The 14,934-nt window shown below is 48.4% G+C and overlaps 1 protein-coding gene and 1 long non-coding RNA gene across 6 annotated transcripts in view; one reads left to right on the top strand and one right to left on the bottom strand.

The window, feature by feature from the left end:
- Positions 1–14,934, bottom strand: part of CSPP1 (centrosome and spindle pole associated protein 1) — a 1,841,309-nt gene that overhangs the window by 355,430 nt on the left and 1,470,945 nt on the right. The gene's annotated exons all lie outside the window — the stretch shown is intronic.
- Positions 12,867–14,934, top strand: part of LOC138497593 (uncharacterized) — a 34,020-nt gene continuing 31,952 nt past the window's right edge. Inside the window, exons 1-3 of one of the 2 annotated variants that reach the window (XR_011278618.1) lie at positions 12,867–13,250; positions 13,328–13,394; positions 13,473–13,707. This is a non-coding gene — a long non-coding RNA (uncharacterized lncRNA). The remainder of the gene's footprint in view (positions 13,251–13,327; positions 13,395–13,472; positions 13,708–14,934) is intronic. The other variant, XR_011278617.1, reaches the window with a different exon arrangement.

Below are 14,934 nucleotides of genomic sequence, written 5' to 3'. Positions count from 1 at the left end.
TAGAGAGTGAGTGCCCACTTGTTTGTAGTACATGGCTGTGGTACTGTCCGTGAGGACTAGAACTGTCTTCCCCAGGAGGTGTGTCTGGAAAGCCTTCAGGGGCTTGAACACTGCTAGCAGTTCCAACAGGTTGATGTGCTTGGATGCTGCTGCTTGAGACCACAGGCTATGCACTGTCTGTTGAAGGAGGTGAGCCCTCCCCTCCCCCACCCAGACAGAGTCTGTGGAGAGAGTGGCTTATACTGCGAGCATGGGGAAGCTTTTCCTTGCTCACCATTGCAGAGACTGAACAAGGGCTGCAGAGACAGCCACTATATCGTCCCACTGGCCTGACGCCATTGGCTTGAGAGTCACTCTTGCATGGGGCGCATGCGCAGACGAGCGTGAGGAGCTAGGAAGACGCAGGAAGCCAGCATCCCCGTCAGTCCCATGGCTTTGGGTACGGTCACCTGGTGACTGCCTACATAGTGAGGGATCTGAAACAGCATGTTTTGGACCATCTCATTGGAGGGGAAGACAAGCCAGTCTTCACTCCAAATTAGAGCCCCCAGAAACTGTTTGACTTGGCTGGGAGTTAAACTGGATTTCTTTTCATTGATAGAGAATCCTAGGTTGAAGAGGAGATCTACCGTCTTCTGGGTATTTGTCTGGCATGTTCCGTACGAATACCCTGTTATGAGCCAATCATCGGGGTAGGGATAGACTGGGATGTCCTGCCTGCGCAGGTGAGCCGCCACCAACGCCAGCACCTTTGTTAACACCCTTGGGGCTGAGGCAATGCCGAAGGGGATAATAAGCTTGAACTGATAGTGGGTGTCCTCTATCATGAACCTGAGGTACTGTTACGCTCACCTGACTCCCACGGAGGCGCAGGCCTGGTTTGGAGTGCTGTTGCCTCTTCTATGGTGAAGCGCAGGACTCGGAAGATGGACAGGACCGGGCCCTCAAATCTGGCTTGTCTGACTTGCAGAAATATCCTTCTGTCTGTGAAAAGGGAGTATTAACAATCTGCGGGATAATGTGTAAGCATCCCACTCCCTTCTCACCCTCCACGAAACCCTTCTGCGATTCCCCGTGAAGTCTCACCTTAGGGTCTCAAAGGACGAGCTCTCCATCCTGCTTCTGATGCAGGGGCGCGTTGTAATCCAGTTACTTCACTGGATCATGGATTGTAGAGAGTTCAAGTTTGCTGGACCTTCCCGGTAAAGTACTGTGAGAATTCTGTTTATAAGTATGAGCCCGAAATAATAATTGTCCGTTGTCTCTATTTCAGGTGCCGAACAAAGATTCCGAGATGAGCAATGGAACCGACAAAGGAAACTCAGGTGGGTTGTTTGATGAGGTTCCTTTAGTGTCCTTGCATTAATGCACTAATGCTTGTGTCTTTTTTCCCCATAGGGGCCGGGGTTCGGAAATGCCGGAGATATGGCACCGACCCGAAGTGAGAGGTGCAGTTCCAGTAGATATCAGGTAAGTCTTTAATGAGCGTTCAGGTAATGTCTTAGCATTCACTCACTAACGTCGATGTCTCTTTTTTCCCCTTAGGGGCCGGGGTCCGGAAATGCCAGGATGCGGCACCGACCCGAAATGAAGTGGAAATGACCCAACAGGTAAGTCTTATGATGGCAAATTAAGGTTTTCTTATTCTCTTCCCTAGCTCACCTTTGTTCTTGTCTTTTTCTCCCTAGGCGCTGAAATGTGGCTGCGGATCCAGATGGTCGCTGATGAACATTGAGGCGCCTAGTAAAGATGAGTGGAATGCGGCGCTGCAGCGATCGATGCGATGTGCTTTTAAAATGAACGTCTTCCTTTTCAGGATCATCGGCGAAATGTCTCCGGAATGCGGATTTAGCAGGTAAGGAATCTTCCTTCTCCTATTCTCTTCTCCCTTTGCAGGTGTTCCAAGATGCTGGCGGGCGTGGCAGAAGTCAGGATGCAGGAGCAGACACGGTGAGCGTCCAGCTGCTAGATGCAGAACGCCGCGAAGCGTGAGTTGCTGCTTGGGCGTGGCTTAAATAGCCTTCGAAGTAGTTCCAGGTATGTATCCTTCCTCTCAGGTATGTATTCTTCCTCTGGCCACACCCATGAGGTTAAGTAGTCCCCAAAGATAAAGTAGTCCCATTCAGGCCTCTAGATGGCCCGGATGTTGCAGCATGGTTTGCATCAGGTAAGTTTACACCAAGCACCTTTAAACACAAAGTCATCTTTTATGAGCCTGGCGCCTATGGCGCCAGGACTGTTGTCCAATATGAGCCTGGCGCCAAAGGCGCCAGGACTGAGTCCAAAGGGCCCCTACTTGGGGCTGCTGAGACTTCCCTCGGGGACATGATGTCTGCCTCTGGGGTAGCTGGGCCTGGTATGGCTCCTTGGAGGTAGGCATCATGACAGGTACTTTCTGTGCGCTGGCAACATTGAAATATGAAAGTATGCATCTTTCAAGTCTAATGTGGCCAAGTAATCCCACTGCTGAAGTGTTGTCATCCTGAACTTTTGAGGTTTGACATACTTGTTTGCAGATCTAAAACAGGGTGCATGGTTGGATCCTTTTTGGATACAAGAAAGTACACTGAATAAATACCCTTGTTTATCTGGAGAAGGGAGATGACTTTGATGGTGCCCTTTTCCAGCAGGATCTGAACTTCTTCCAGCAGGATGTGCAGGTGTTCTGGCGACAGGAGTCTGCTTCTTGGTGGGTGGCAATGAGGTGGTCGTAGAAACTCGATACAATACCCGTGGGCAACGGTCTTTAGTACCCACTGATCTGAAGTGATCCCCCTCCCAGGCATGGATAAAGACAGGTGACCCCGACCTGGAAAGCGTGGTAGGGGACCCGTACCGGTGAGTCACTTGGAGGTGGAGGTCGGGGAGTCTCTGGGAGTAGAGTTTCTACCTCTGCCCATGCCCCTACAGGAGCCTATTTGCTGGTACTGGAAGTTGCCTCCTGAGCTGTAATGACCTTGTGACCTTGTGGCAAGCAGGAGAAGGATTGGCCACGAAAGGACCGGCGGGCGTTAGGGCCGCTGTGCTGGTGAAAGGGTTTAGATGTAATCTGGATAAGTGACATTTTTTTCTTCCAAAAGACACCGTAGCAGTTACAATGTGTCAGCCGGTTCACTTCTCCCCTCAAAGGTATCACGGTCGTTGTGATGTAGCAGGAGGCTTCGTTCCTCTTCACGGAAGCGCCTTTGCAGCCACAATGTATCAGCAGGCTTAGTTCCGGGCGCAACAATGAATTGGGCCACGTGTGCCCCGTTTTCTGCGCTCCGCAGCGCCAGCCCTGTCAGCTTTCCTCCACCTCTCTAATCCGCAGGGGTGCCTGTGTCTTAATGCCCTTTGTTCTGGCTCCTCGCCGGCACCATGTTCCGGTCCTGTGGGTCTTGCATCTCCGTATCTGTAGTTTCTGATAGGGGTCTTTTTCTGCTTGTGAACCGCGCTTAGAGTGTGCACGGCACCTTCATGGACCCATGATTGTTTTTTTTTTGCCGCAGCTGCATATTTCTGATCTGTTGTATCACGGATCTGCGTCGGATCTCGGGAGTCCACGAATCCTGCAGTCTAGTCCATAGCCTCATAGCCACACCCCTGCATTCTCTTATTAAATTATATTAAAAGCCGCCTGGCTGCTCTTTTACTGTCCCCGCCCCTTACACGGGCAGTTAAACCATGTGTGGAAAGAATTCGCCCAGCCACCTCTACATAAGGGGTCACGCCACACCGGACTCCTTGGATTACACCAAAGCGTTCCCAGAGGGAGAGGGGGTGAGACTCAAGAAACCCGAGGTGCAGGGAGCGACAGACCACTCGAGAAGTGATCAACAGATCCTTGACGCTATTGCTGAGCTCAAGACGTCGTGGGAAAGCAAACTTGAAACGGCCATGGCGGAATTGAGGACTTCGCTTGAAGCGAAAATTGATACGGTCAGTATAGATGTCAACCTTTTGCGGCAAGATGTCAGGAAGTTAGCGGAGCGCACTGGTGGGTTGGAAGTGGACATGAAAACGAACACGAAGTTTGGCAAGAGTGCAACCTAGAAAACAGAGCCGAAGAAGTGGAAGGGCGCGCACGGAGAAACAACATCCGTATTGTGGGACTTCCTGAAGGAAAAGAGGGTTCGGACCTGACCAATTACGTGGAAAATATGCTGCTGCAGGAGATAAGCGGAGTAGCACTCACCCAAGGATTCGCAGTAGAAAGAGCGCACTGAGCTATAACTAGGCGGCCGCGTCCAGGAGCCACTCCTAGACCAATAATTGCAAAATATTGAATTACAGAGAGAGAGAGAAGATCCTGGAGCATTTCTGCAAAGGGGGGACCATAAACAGGGGAATGGCGAAGGTCACGGCATACCCGGACTACACCTTTTTGGTGCAACGGCAGCGACTGAACTATGTGTCCATCAAAGGGAGGCTGCATGAAGCCGGATACAAATACATGCTACTCTACCCAGCAAAGCTGAAAGTGTTACACAACGGGAAAGCATACTTCTTTGATACCCCGGAGGAAGCAGAGAAATGGCTAGACCAGCGAAATTGCCCAGCAGGAACAACAGATCAGACGGGAGACGGAACAGAGAAGTGAACAAAGCCTCCACAGAGAAGTAATGGGACTGGAGGGAGGGGGTAATGATTGTTTGGTGAATTGGACTACGGACTAGACTATAGTGATCTCTGAAGAGCCAGAGAATGTAAACATTGAGGCTTCTATTGCCTAGACACTAAATAAGGAGTTAACAAAACAATGCGCTAGCAACCACAGGAGTGAGTTAGTTAGATACTGCTAGGTCGGTATCTTCCCCACAGAGTTCTGAGTATCGGCTAGACCCAAAGAAAGGACTAGATGTGGGGGGGCCTGAGATCCAGGGATGGAGCTGGGCAAAAGTTTGGGGGGGAGGGGAGTAACGGGGCAACAATTGGGAACGGGAAGGGCGGAGGGAGGGGAGGGAGTTGGGAGGTGTGCAGTGATTTTAGTTAGGGAACGAGCCTATGACAACACGCTGCGGCGGAAGATAAAGAAGACAAAGGAGGATAGTGGCAGGTCTGGGTATGGATGAATGATGGGAGACCTTAAGATCGCTACATGGAATGTGAGGGGGCTAAATAGTTACCTGAAGAGAAATAAGGTCATGATGTACCTGAAACGACAGAAAATAGACATCGCCCTATTAAAAGAAACTCATCTCACTAGGGAGAAATTAGCAATGATAAGTAAGAAACGGAAGTGAACCACCTTGGGGGCAACATACTCGGCATACACCAGAAGGGTAATTACCTGGGTGGCACCGCATGTCCCCTTTCAAATACTGCAAACTGCGGTGCAACCGGATGGGAGGATGATAGCGCTGCAGCGCCTGATAGAAAACAGAGAAATATGCATCATTAACACATACGCCCCGAACCAAGATACTGTGGCCTACTTTAAGACTTTATATGGTAAAATATGCCCCTATCTAGGAGGAGCGGTTATATGGGGAGGTGATTTCAATTGTACGTTGGATCCCAAGGTAGACAGGTCAGATGGGAAATTAGATAAACCTTCCCTGGCGGCCAGAACCTTGAAGACCCTATTAAGAGACTTCAAATTAGAAGATGTGGAGATTACACCACCCACATGATAGACAATACTGAGCCCCACATAATTTGCACACACGGCTGGACGATCTGTCTCCATGGAAATAATAGAAGAGGTAGTGCAAACGGAATATAAAGCGAGAGTCCTCTCAGACCATTCACCGCTGATCTTAACATGGCAACACCAACCCCCCCCCCACGAGCCAGAATCCCAACATGGCGGCTGCGGGCTGAGGAATTGAAGGATACAGTATTTAGAGAAGATCTGAGAGAAGAGACAATAGAATATTTCGAGAAGAATAACAGAAGTGTGAAATTGGCAGGCACTCTATGGGAGGCATTCAAAGTGGTGGTAAGGGGATCAGCGATGGCAAAATCCAGAGGGCGGCAAAGAGGCATATTGCAGGAGCTGCAGAAGGCAGAAGAGGAACTTGAGGTGGCCATGCGCAGAGGGGATGACACCCCGGAAAGGGCAGATACTATAAACAAATTACGGCAAGCATGTGAAGGCACTGGGAGCAACTAAGTAACTGAAATTATAAGAAATACATGGAGAGACAGCATGCTGGCGGGGACAAAACGGGGAGGCTGCTGGCATGGTTGTATAAAAGGGAGACACCAAGATAGACTATCATAGTAGTACATGGGAAGAAAGGGTATTCAGGAGGGAGTGAATGAAGGGTTGCTTGAGTTTTACAAACAATTGTATGAAGATACCAAGGGCAGTGAATGGGCCGAGATAGTAGAAACACTAAAGGACATTGGCCTGCCCAAACTGAGCACTGAAGAGAGAGAGAACTTAGACGCCCCAATCATACTGGAGGAATTAAAGGCACGGTCGATGCACTACCTACCTGCAAGGCCCCGGGGGCGGATGGACTCCCTAGCGAGTTCTATAAAACATATAAGTCAGAGGTGCTGCCCTCGAAGTTGGCAATGCTGAATGAGGCTATTGAAATAGGAATGCTGCCAAAGTCGCTGCGAGAGGCGATAATCATCCCGATCCTCAAACCCCATAAACCAAGCACGGACCGCGGATCCTATAGACCGCTGTCCATGCTGAACCAGGATAGCAAAATGGTTACAGCTGTGTTGGCGGGGAGATTGAGACAGGTCATAAGTAAACTTATACATCCTGATCAGACTGGATATGTCCCGCATAGAAGCATATCTGACAACCTTAGGAGGCTTCACCGGGTAGTGGATCAAACAGAGGGTGGGGAGCAGGAAGTTGCAATTGTGTCCTTAGACACAGTTAAGGTCTTCGACTCGATCAGATGGCCGTAGCTGATTGCAGTCTTGCAGGAATATGGAATAGAGCCCGAATATATGAAATGGGTGAAGCTACTGTGCAGCTCACCATTGGCATGTCTCAAGACGGGAGCTGTCATCTCGGACAGATGGGAACTTGGCAGAGGTACAAGATAGGGGTGCCCCTGGTCCCCAAGGTTATATATTATTGCACTAGAACCCCTAGCCATATACCTCAGACAACAATACAAAGAGGTGGGAATCTTCACCAAGGGAGGGCCACATCTGATATCATTGTATGCAGATGATATGTTGCTGTACGAGATACCCGGAACAAAACCTACAGTATATCCTAGCAGTTTTGGAGCGATTTGCGTCGCTCTCGGGTATTGCAGTCAACCCTAAAAAGTTGTGCATATTCCACCTGGGGAGATACAAAGGGATTCCGCGGGAGCACCTACCCATTCTACAAATACCCTGGGAGACCAAAACCTTTAGATACCTGGGGATAGACATCTATCATGCGGTTGAGGATGAACATATATATATAATACAGAAAAGGCAGTAGCAAACATTGAGAACAGCATGAAATTCTGGGCTAAGCTCACACTGGCTATGACGGGAAGGGCGGCTTTGTTGAAACGGGTAGTATTACCGAGGCTGATGCACTTTTTCAGGAATATACCATATTGGATATCCAAATGGTTCTTTGTTAGACTCCAAGGGATATGCAGAGGCTTCATCTGGCACAAACCAGGAACAGAGTAGCCCTGTGGAAACTACAGAATACATATGATAAAGGTGGCATAAAACTCCCCAACTTCGAAATCTACCACTTGGCCAGCCAGCTACAATATGTGGCCAGGTGGCTATCGGAAGATGCAACAGCCGAGTACAGGCTGTTGAGGTCAGAATGTGCCCCATTCTTCCTAAAAGAATGGACATGGCTACAAAAAATAGAACTAAAGGGGTGCTAAAAAATGCTGGAATTAGGATGGCAAATGTGGCGAAAGGCCTGCCAGGCCATGGAAAGCCCGACCCAATGCTCTCCGCAGGTACCGCTAGTGGCACTGACCAGAGGGGATGTGCAGTTGAGGAAGAGGATACGTAAACACTGGGAACCGGTGGGCATTGCAACACTGGGAGATATATGGCAGGATGGGAAAATACTGGAATTTAACGCACTAGTAGAGGAAACGGGCTTACACCTAGGGCAATACATTACATACACCAGAATGGTGCGATGGATGAAAGAAACGTGGTCTGCAATAGAGCTAGAAGACCAACCAGATACAGTCATAGATACTGTATACGACATCGCAGAGGGAGGGCATGAGATCTCCCGAATCTATGAACTATTAATGACTAGAGTAGGAAAGGAAGTGACCCAGTTAAGACGAGAATGGGAAGAGGAAGTGGGCGAAAATATGAATGAGGGGCTGCGGGAAAGGGCTCAAAAAGGTACCACAAAAAGCTGTCCAGGAATGCAAAGTTGCAACAAATCCAGCTGTATGTAACGCACAGAGCATATATGACCCTGTAGAGGATAGCCCGATTAAAGAACGCAGGAATACAAATATGCCCCAAACGCGGAGAAGAGAATTCTGGTATGACACACATGTTCTGGGCGTGCCCAGAAATTGGTGAATTTTGGAAAGAAGTGGCGCACTGCCTAGCAGAAAAAGGCATCATGCTAGTGGTGGGGTCAGTGTGGGCTTGCATGATGGGAGGGTTCCGTAGATCACGCAAGCTAAAGCATGTGGGTAAACTCAAAGACCTAGCTTACATATTGGATAAGCGTAAAATCGCCATGGGCTGAAAATCATGCAGGAAACCAAAGATAGAGGTTTGGTGGAACGATCTTAAGAAATGGGCTGAAACTGAAACAGCAGTCTGGACCGAGGCAGCCAATAGAGGGGGAGAAGAAGAGGCAGACACATTAACAGCCTGGAGGCACCTGGTGACTACATTATTGGGACCCACCCAAGCAGGTTCAAGTGGGGATGACACCTCCCAAGACGAGGAAGGGAGAACATCTCTAGAGGATATGGCAGATCGCAGAGCAGAATAGGCTCAAGGGAAGGGGGATGGAAATGGGGTAGTTGGCAGCTATGGTCAAATATGACACAAGCTATGTGATTTGTATAACACGTGCTGCCAGGTTTGGTTTATGTTTTGTTTGATTGTTTAAAAAATTAATAAAAATTGTTTAAAAAAAATAAAAGAAAAGAATGGCTAACCAGAGCCTTTTCCTTGAGGATGGCCTCCATGAAGTCCGAGTGAGGGGTGGCTTCGTGCGTAGTAATTTTAAAATGGTCAGCTGCTCTTTTTAAGAGGGAGTTGAACAGCATCTGGTAGTCAACTGGTGACTAATCTCTATGGAGGGGCAGTAGGGGGATCCAGACAGAGGACGTCTGGGTCAGTGGTATGTGGCGGTGTGTGCCACAAGCTCTGGTCCTCTGCCCGATTCCAGTCTGGGTCTTGATAGACTGGGTCCTGGTCATAAAGGTTAAACCCTTCATAAGTTAGGTCATCCCCAAACATATTATGGTGTCCCTGTGGTTGCTCCAAAGATGGTACTTGGCACCGCGGAAGGGATGTTTCTGAAATTTAGAGGGGATGGGCAAATAGTCCACTTCCCTAGGTCTCTTCAAGGCTCTGTCATACCTGTCTGAAAAGTCGAACTCAGCCATCTTAGCCATACATTGTTCAAACCTCTCCGAAGGGGGAGAACCCTTATGTAAGGCCTCAGAATAGTCCTCTAGGAGAGAGGGGGTCTCTTTGGAGTCTCTGGCCAGTGAAATGGTAACCAAAAGCTTCTCGCGAAGCTTCGGAAGCTGAATTGACGACATAGAGGGCTTTGGAGCACCTGTAGGCACTGCCGCGGTCCGCGACACCACAGAGTCATTCATCAATCGAGCGCCTTTAGATGACAGGTCGATGGTGGATGTTTTAAGAGAATCGCACGTTCCGGAAGGAGTTTAATGCCCATTCGCATGCCGCAGTTGCGGTAAGGGAATCGTGAAGTTGCAGAAGGTGCCGCCGAACTTTTCGGGCACCCCTACAGGCATTGAGGCCTTCTTTGACGACCCTGTCGAAGAGGCATTAGGGGTTGTGTGCTTAAGTAACCATGGTGTGTGGGTGCCCTTGTCGCTGGGGTGTAACTTCTGCATATAAGTGCGGACGGCCTGCCTATATGGGTTGGGGACGGGCACATGGGAGCTCGTAGGCTCCGCAGAGGCCTATGGCTTCTGAATCTGAGCCATGGCTGCCGAGGGATTCCTCGTCCGAAGCGCCAGCGGGGGGGAAAAGATTTTGGCCAGTATGGCGTAGGCCGCCCATCGCTCAGTCCGCCTGTCTTCCAGAGTCTTATGCCAAAAAAGTTTATAGGCCTTACACAAGTGCTTGTCATGGTCACGAGGAAGACACATATTGCATCGGCGATGGGTGTCCATCAAGGGAAATTTGCAGTTAGCAGCAGCCAAAATGAGAAGAGAAAGAGGGGTGAAGGAAATGCATTCTCAGAGAGAAGAAAGAAACAGGGCCCCACTCTCCCTACTGTAAAGGCCAGGCCTGAGGACATGTGGACAGCAGTCGCCGAGCAGTTATAGTCGGCGGCAGCAGTAATCCACGATACAGCCATTGAGAAGGATGTCAAAGCTGACTTAATTACCGTAGGCCGTGGGAATAGATATAGCAATAAAAACTCTTGCAAGCTCTGCATAAGCAACCAACCAGGTTGGCTGAAAAAAATAATCTGGTGGGACCTCGACGCGCAAGGGATTTTGGGTACACTACACATCACATTGGGGATAGTGTTACAGTCACGCTTTGAAAAAAAGATGCAAAACTCTGTGATTACCACTAGATGTAGGACTTCATGCACAGCATGCGATTCTAAGCAGATCCACAAGCATCAGAAATGTGGATTTCCAAAAGGTGTATGTGAGGGGCCACAATCAACATCAGACTTGTAAAAACCTACAGGGCTGTGCAGAGATGAAAGGAATGAGCTCTGTATTCACATTGTCTTTTGCCTACTGTACAAAAATACAAAAAAGGAGAAGGTTTCATCAGCACATGAAGGTAGACATATTACAGATCCACTGTACCAATCAAGTCCCCCTGAGACAAAGCTCACTGTATTTAACACTAGGGTGATCATCTTGAGTTGCTCCTGGGGGAAAAAGATTGAAGGAAGGGAGGTATTTGACAGTAGGCAGGCATGCATGTCACTTTCTGTCCTACAGATAACCTTGAGAAGAAGCCCAAGTTCCCCCTTTCAGATGTAGGAACGTACTCCCTTAGCCTAGATCTGCAAGAAATGTTTTGCTTCCTAAAAGAGCGTTACAGACCCCAGCAATAAAAGTGCAGAATGGGAAGAGGGGTGGAGAGCTGGAAACCTTTCCCCACCACCAAAAAGATGCAAGGGTCTCTGGAGCTGTTGGCTGATGCTGTCAAATCATACTGGATCCATCCCCCAATGGAGTGCAGTGAGCTTGCAGGACACAGCCATTGCTTGGGCTTTGGATCCTTATTTAGAGGGCTGAGAGAATAAGTCCACTTGATCAGCATGCTACTGCTTCTGGCACCAAGTGCTGCCTGATCTAGCTTGATGACTGTTTTTTCTGTCTGGCAAGCCTCACAAACTAGTCAAAGATCCACTTCACTCTTGTCCTTAGTGGGAGGAGGATTGAAAGGACTTTTAAGGGCTGCTTGTTTAGAATGACTAGGGATTTTGTTGTCATGGTAGAAGAAGCCTTGTCTGCAAACAGCAGGAACAAGCCTGTCGAACTGAACGACAGGTACAGGATATTCTCTATGCAGAATAGAAACTTGTATTTCCACATACAAGCCTGGTACGAGATATCTGTTACAAAATACATTCATTTAATTCAGCTGGTATTATTGAGTCGTGAATGGAACAGGTGCTGCTTGACAGATGGAGGCCTTATTCAAATTGTATCAACTTTTCCCACAGCGGGTGATTGCAAGTTGTCAGTAGTGCATCCGTATTTGCTTGACGAGATGCATTAAGCTGAAGTAGAACATCGAGAAGGACCCTTGCATAGAGCACATCAAGTCTGCAGCCAGTAAGAGCTAGGCGTCAGAATGGGAGGAGGGAGTGTTTCCAAGCCACTAAGCTTTAATTTGTGTCATTGTGGTGATTAATAGGAGGATTAATAGGAGGAGCTTGTTACAAAGTTGCCTTTCAGAGTCCTCCAGCATATGAGCACCAGATTTGTCATCTCTTCTATGTTGGAGGACAGAGGGAAGGATACCTTTGCAAAAGGTATTTTCTAGCTGACATCTAGCTGACATTGCCTTATACTCCATTAACTCAAGCATCTGATGGTGAAATGTTTTACTGATTACCAAATTCTGTGGATCTATGACCTTATCAGTGAGGTCATAAAACATCTGAAGGGTCTAATGGAGGGGTTCAGAGGTTTAATGGTTGGTAGTAGATACACGTGGAATGTTGGCCATGCTTGGGTTTGCAGTATTGCTGGGGAAGGCGTTGTTTAGGGACTAGACGTTTCAGCAAAATTTAAAAAATCTAACTATATGGGTTTAGAGATCATACTATTCTAAAATCTTCGCTGGATGGTTGGGAAGAAGTAGACCTAAACATGCCGAATGGCTGAGGAAACAAAGTACATTCTTGTAAATTGCATGCCCTTCATGTCTGGCAAGAAACACTTCAACATTGTACATCATACAGTGGACCATCGGTCACAGCGCTGGGTTGTGTTCCACACACCAGCCAACAATGAAAACCTAATTGTATTGTATTACCAATCAGTGCCTGTGATGTTACTGGAGCGTGGATAGCGCTAAAAGGCCATATCGGATGCAGTTTTGCATTTAACAAATAACAGTATATGGTTTCAGTTACGTACCTGTAACTATTTGTCATGGCCCATATGCAGGGTTGGTCCATCTGGAACAGATGGAAGCGGAGTGTGCTTGTTTTCCGGCCTTCCCCTAACATGGCGCTCGAAGTCCCCTGCAACGTTCCAGTCTTTCCACTCCGCTCTCCCCGCAAAGTCTCCGCCCACTAAGGCTGTTGGAGGAAGATATCATTGGCAGCGGACGGAACTCCGATGCGTCGCTACTCTTGCAGTGCAACGCTATGAGTTTGCAACTTTATTTCCTGGCATCCGTCATAAGAGTAAAACTTTCTCTCATCCCCCTTTCTTGACTTTCTCTCCCGCAGTCTGCCTGACATTCCCCAGGGTTCTCTCTTTAAAACAAGCTCTTCCGCGGCAGCCATTTCCCTCGGTGAATAAACAAACCTTCCCTGCATTTTGGCTGTCTCTCTACTAGTCTCCCGCTCAATCTTGCAGCACGGCTATTTCTCTACAAACACCGAAGCCCGTTATTTACAGCAGACTTGTGTTCTTGCCTCAAAAGATCCTTCCACTTCGGTAGGTGCTCCTACCCCTTTCCACTGTTCTATAAAACACTGCAACCATATTCGCTCACTACTACTCCTTTCTTTCAGCACGGAAGTCGCACTCTCCAGACCTCGCAACCCAGCTTTCTACATTGACCAGCTGAAGACCTTTGTGGTAACAGCTACCTCATTTATCACATTACTTCTTGCTGTGTGGGACATACTCCCCTTACCGGTTTCTCTTACATTGCAGCATGAGTGAACCAGAACCATGGTCATCAGCATATTCCGTGCATCACATAGCTGCACCCTGAGTCCACCGAAGGAGTTACCCGATCTACCAGAGGACTTCAGACCACCAGGGTTCTCCCCCCCACCCACCAGAGGCTTTCATAGAGATCCTGTTCTCTCCGGATCCAGTACAAGATCGGGAGAGCAGGGTGACTGGGGGGTTTCTCAAACTCTTCTCACAGTTGCATCGGGGCCAGGTCAGTGCCAGTAAAATCCTTGACTGCACTTTGTTCAAGTTTGTGGTACTATTGTTCCCCAGCATGCGTCTGGCATGGATTCACATGCTCATGAATATCCTCGGTAAAAGAAAAAACAAACATTCACTTTCAAACTGTATTACTCCTCTAAACCAATCACTGTCCTCTGGTCATACAGCCCCCAACCAATGACAGTCATCTCCGTAAGCTCCACCCCTGGTGGCCATCTTCAGATTCGGAAAGCACATAAAGTGGCAGTATGAACCAAGAAGAGCCACAGAGGGGCAGGAGGGAGGGTTCACATGCAAATCCATGCCAGACCCATGCTGGAGAACAATAGTTACAGGTAAGTAACTTAAACCTTCTCCAACATGGGGTCTGGCATGGATTCACATGCTCATGAATAACAATTACACAGAAGTACATATACACAACCACAGGAGGTGGCAAGTCTCAACAGAAGCAAGAACACTCAGCTCTGGAATAGACTCACCTCAAACCAATAGGTTGAGTAGCACCGCTTGGCCGACTCAGGACTTCTCCCTGGAATCCCAGCCGATGCAGTAGAACCTTGTGAAGGTGTGCGTGGACCTCCACGTAGCAGCCCTGCAGATGTCGAGCAGGGGCACAACAAAGAGAAATGATGTTGCTGCGATGGCTCTGGTGGAGTAAGCTCTCAGCTGGCCTGAATGGCGTCTGTTAGCCAGTCGATAACAGTGCATGATGCAGCCGGAGAGCCACCTGGAAATGGAAGCCTTCGACGAGGCCTTTCCTTGATTCACAGGTCCAAAATTGAGAAACAGTTGAGAAGTCTTCCGAAAACACTTCGTGCATGCCATGTAAAACTTCAAGTCACTAGCAACACCCAGCGAATGGAAGGCCCTCTCCGCTGGTGATGACAGATTCGGGAAGAAAACCGGTAACACCAAAGGCTCTTTGAGGTGGAACTCCGAAGGTAACAACAACACAACGAGAGGTAGAGGGAGTGGGAGACCCACTTCTAACCAACCCTCAATAAGATAAACAACCTTTAAAACAAAACATTAGGGTTAGGTGGGCATCAATCTCCAATATAGACAGGTAAACACCACAGATAAACCAAGGTGCTCGTGAGGGAGACTGCCTCCTAGTGCATTAAATTATCAAGCAGTATAGCAAAATCTCGAAAAAATATACAATTTTATTAATGTACACAAACAATCATATATTAACCAACAAACAGTAAAG

Source organism: Ambystoma mexicanum, chromosome 5q, assembly GCF_040938575.1.
Source record: "Ambystoma mexicanum isolate Mex_15411 chromosome 5q, UKY_AmexF1_1, whole genome shotgun sequence".
NCBI lineage: Eukaryota > Metazoa > Chordata > Amphibia > Caudata > Ambystomatidae > Ambystoma > Ambystoma mexicanum.
Note: the sequence above shows the minus strand (reverse complement) of the source record. Positions and strands in the feature narration are given on the sequence as shown.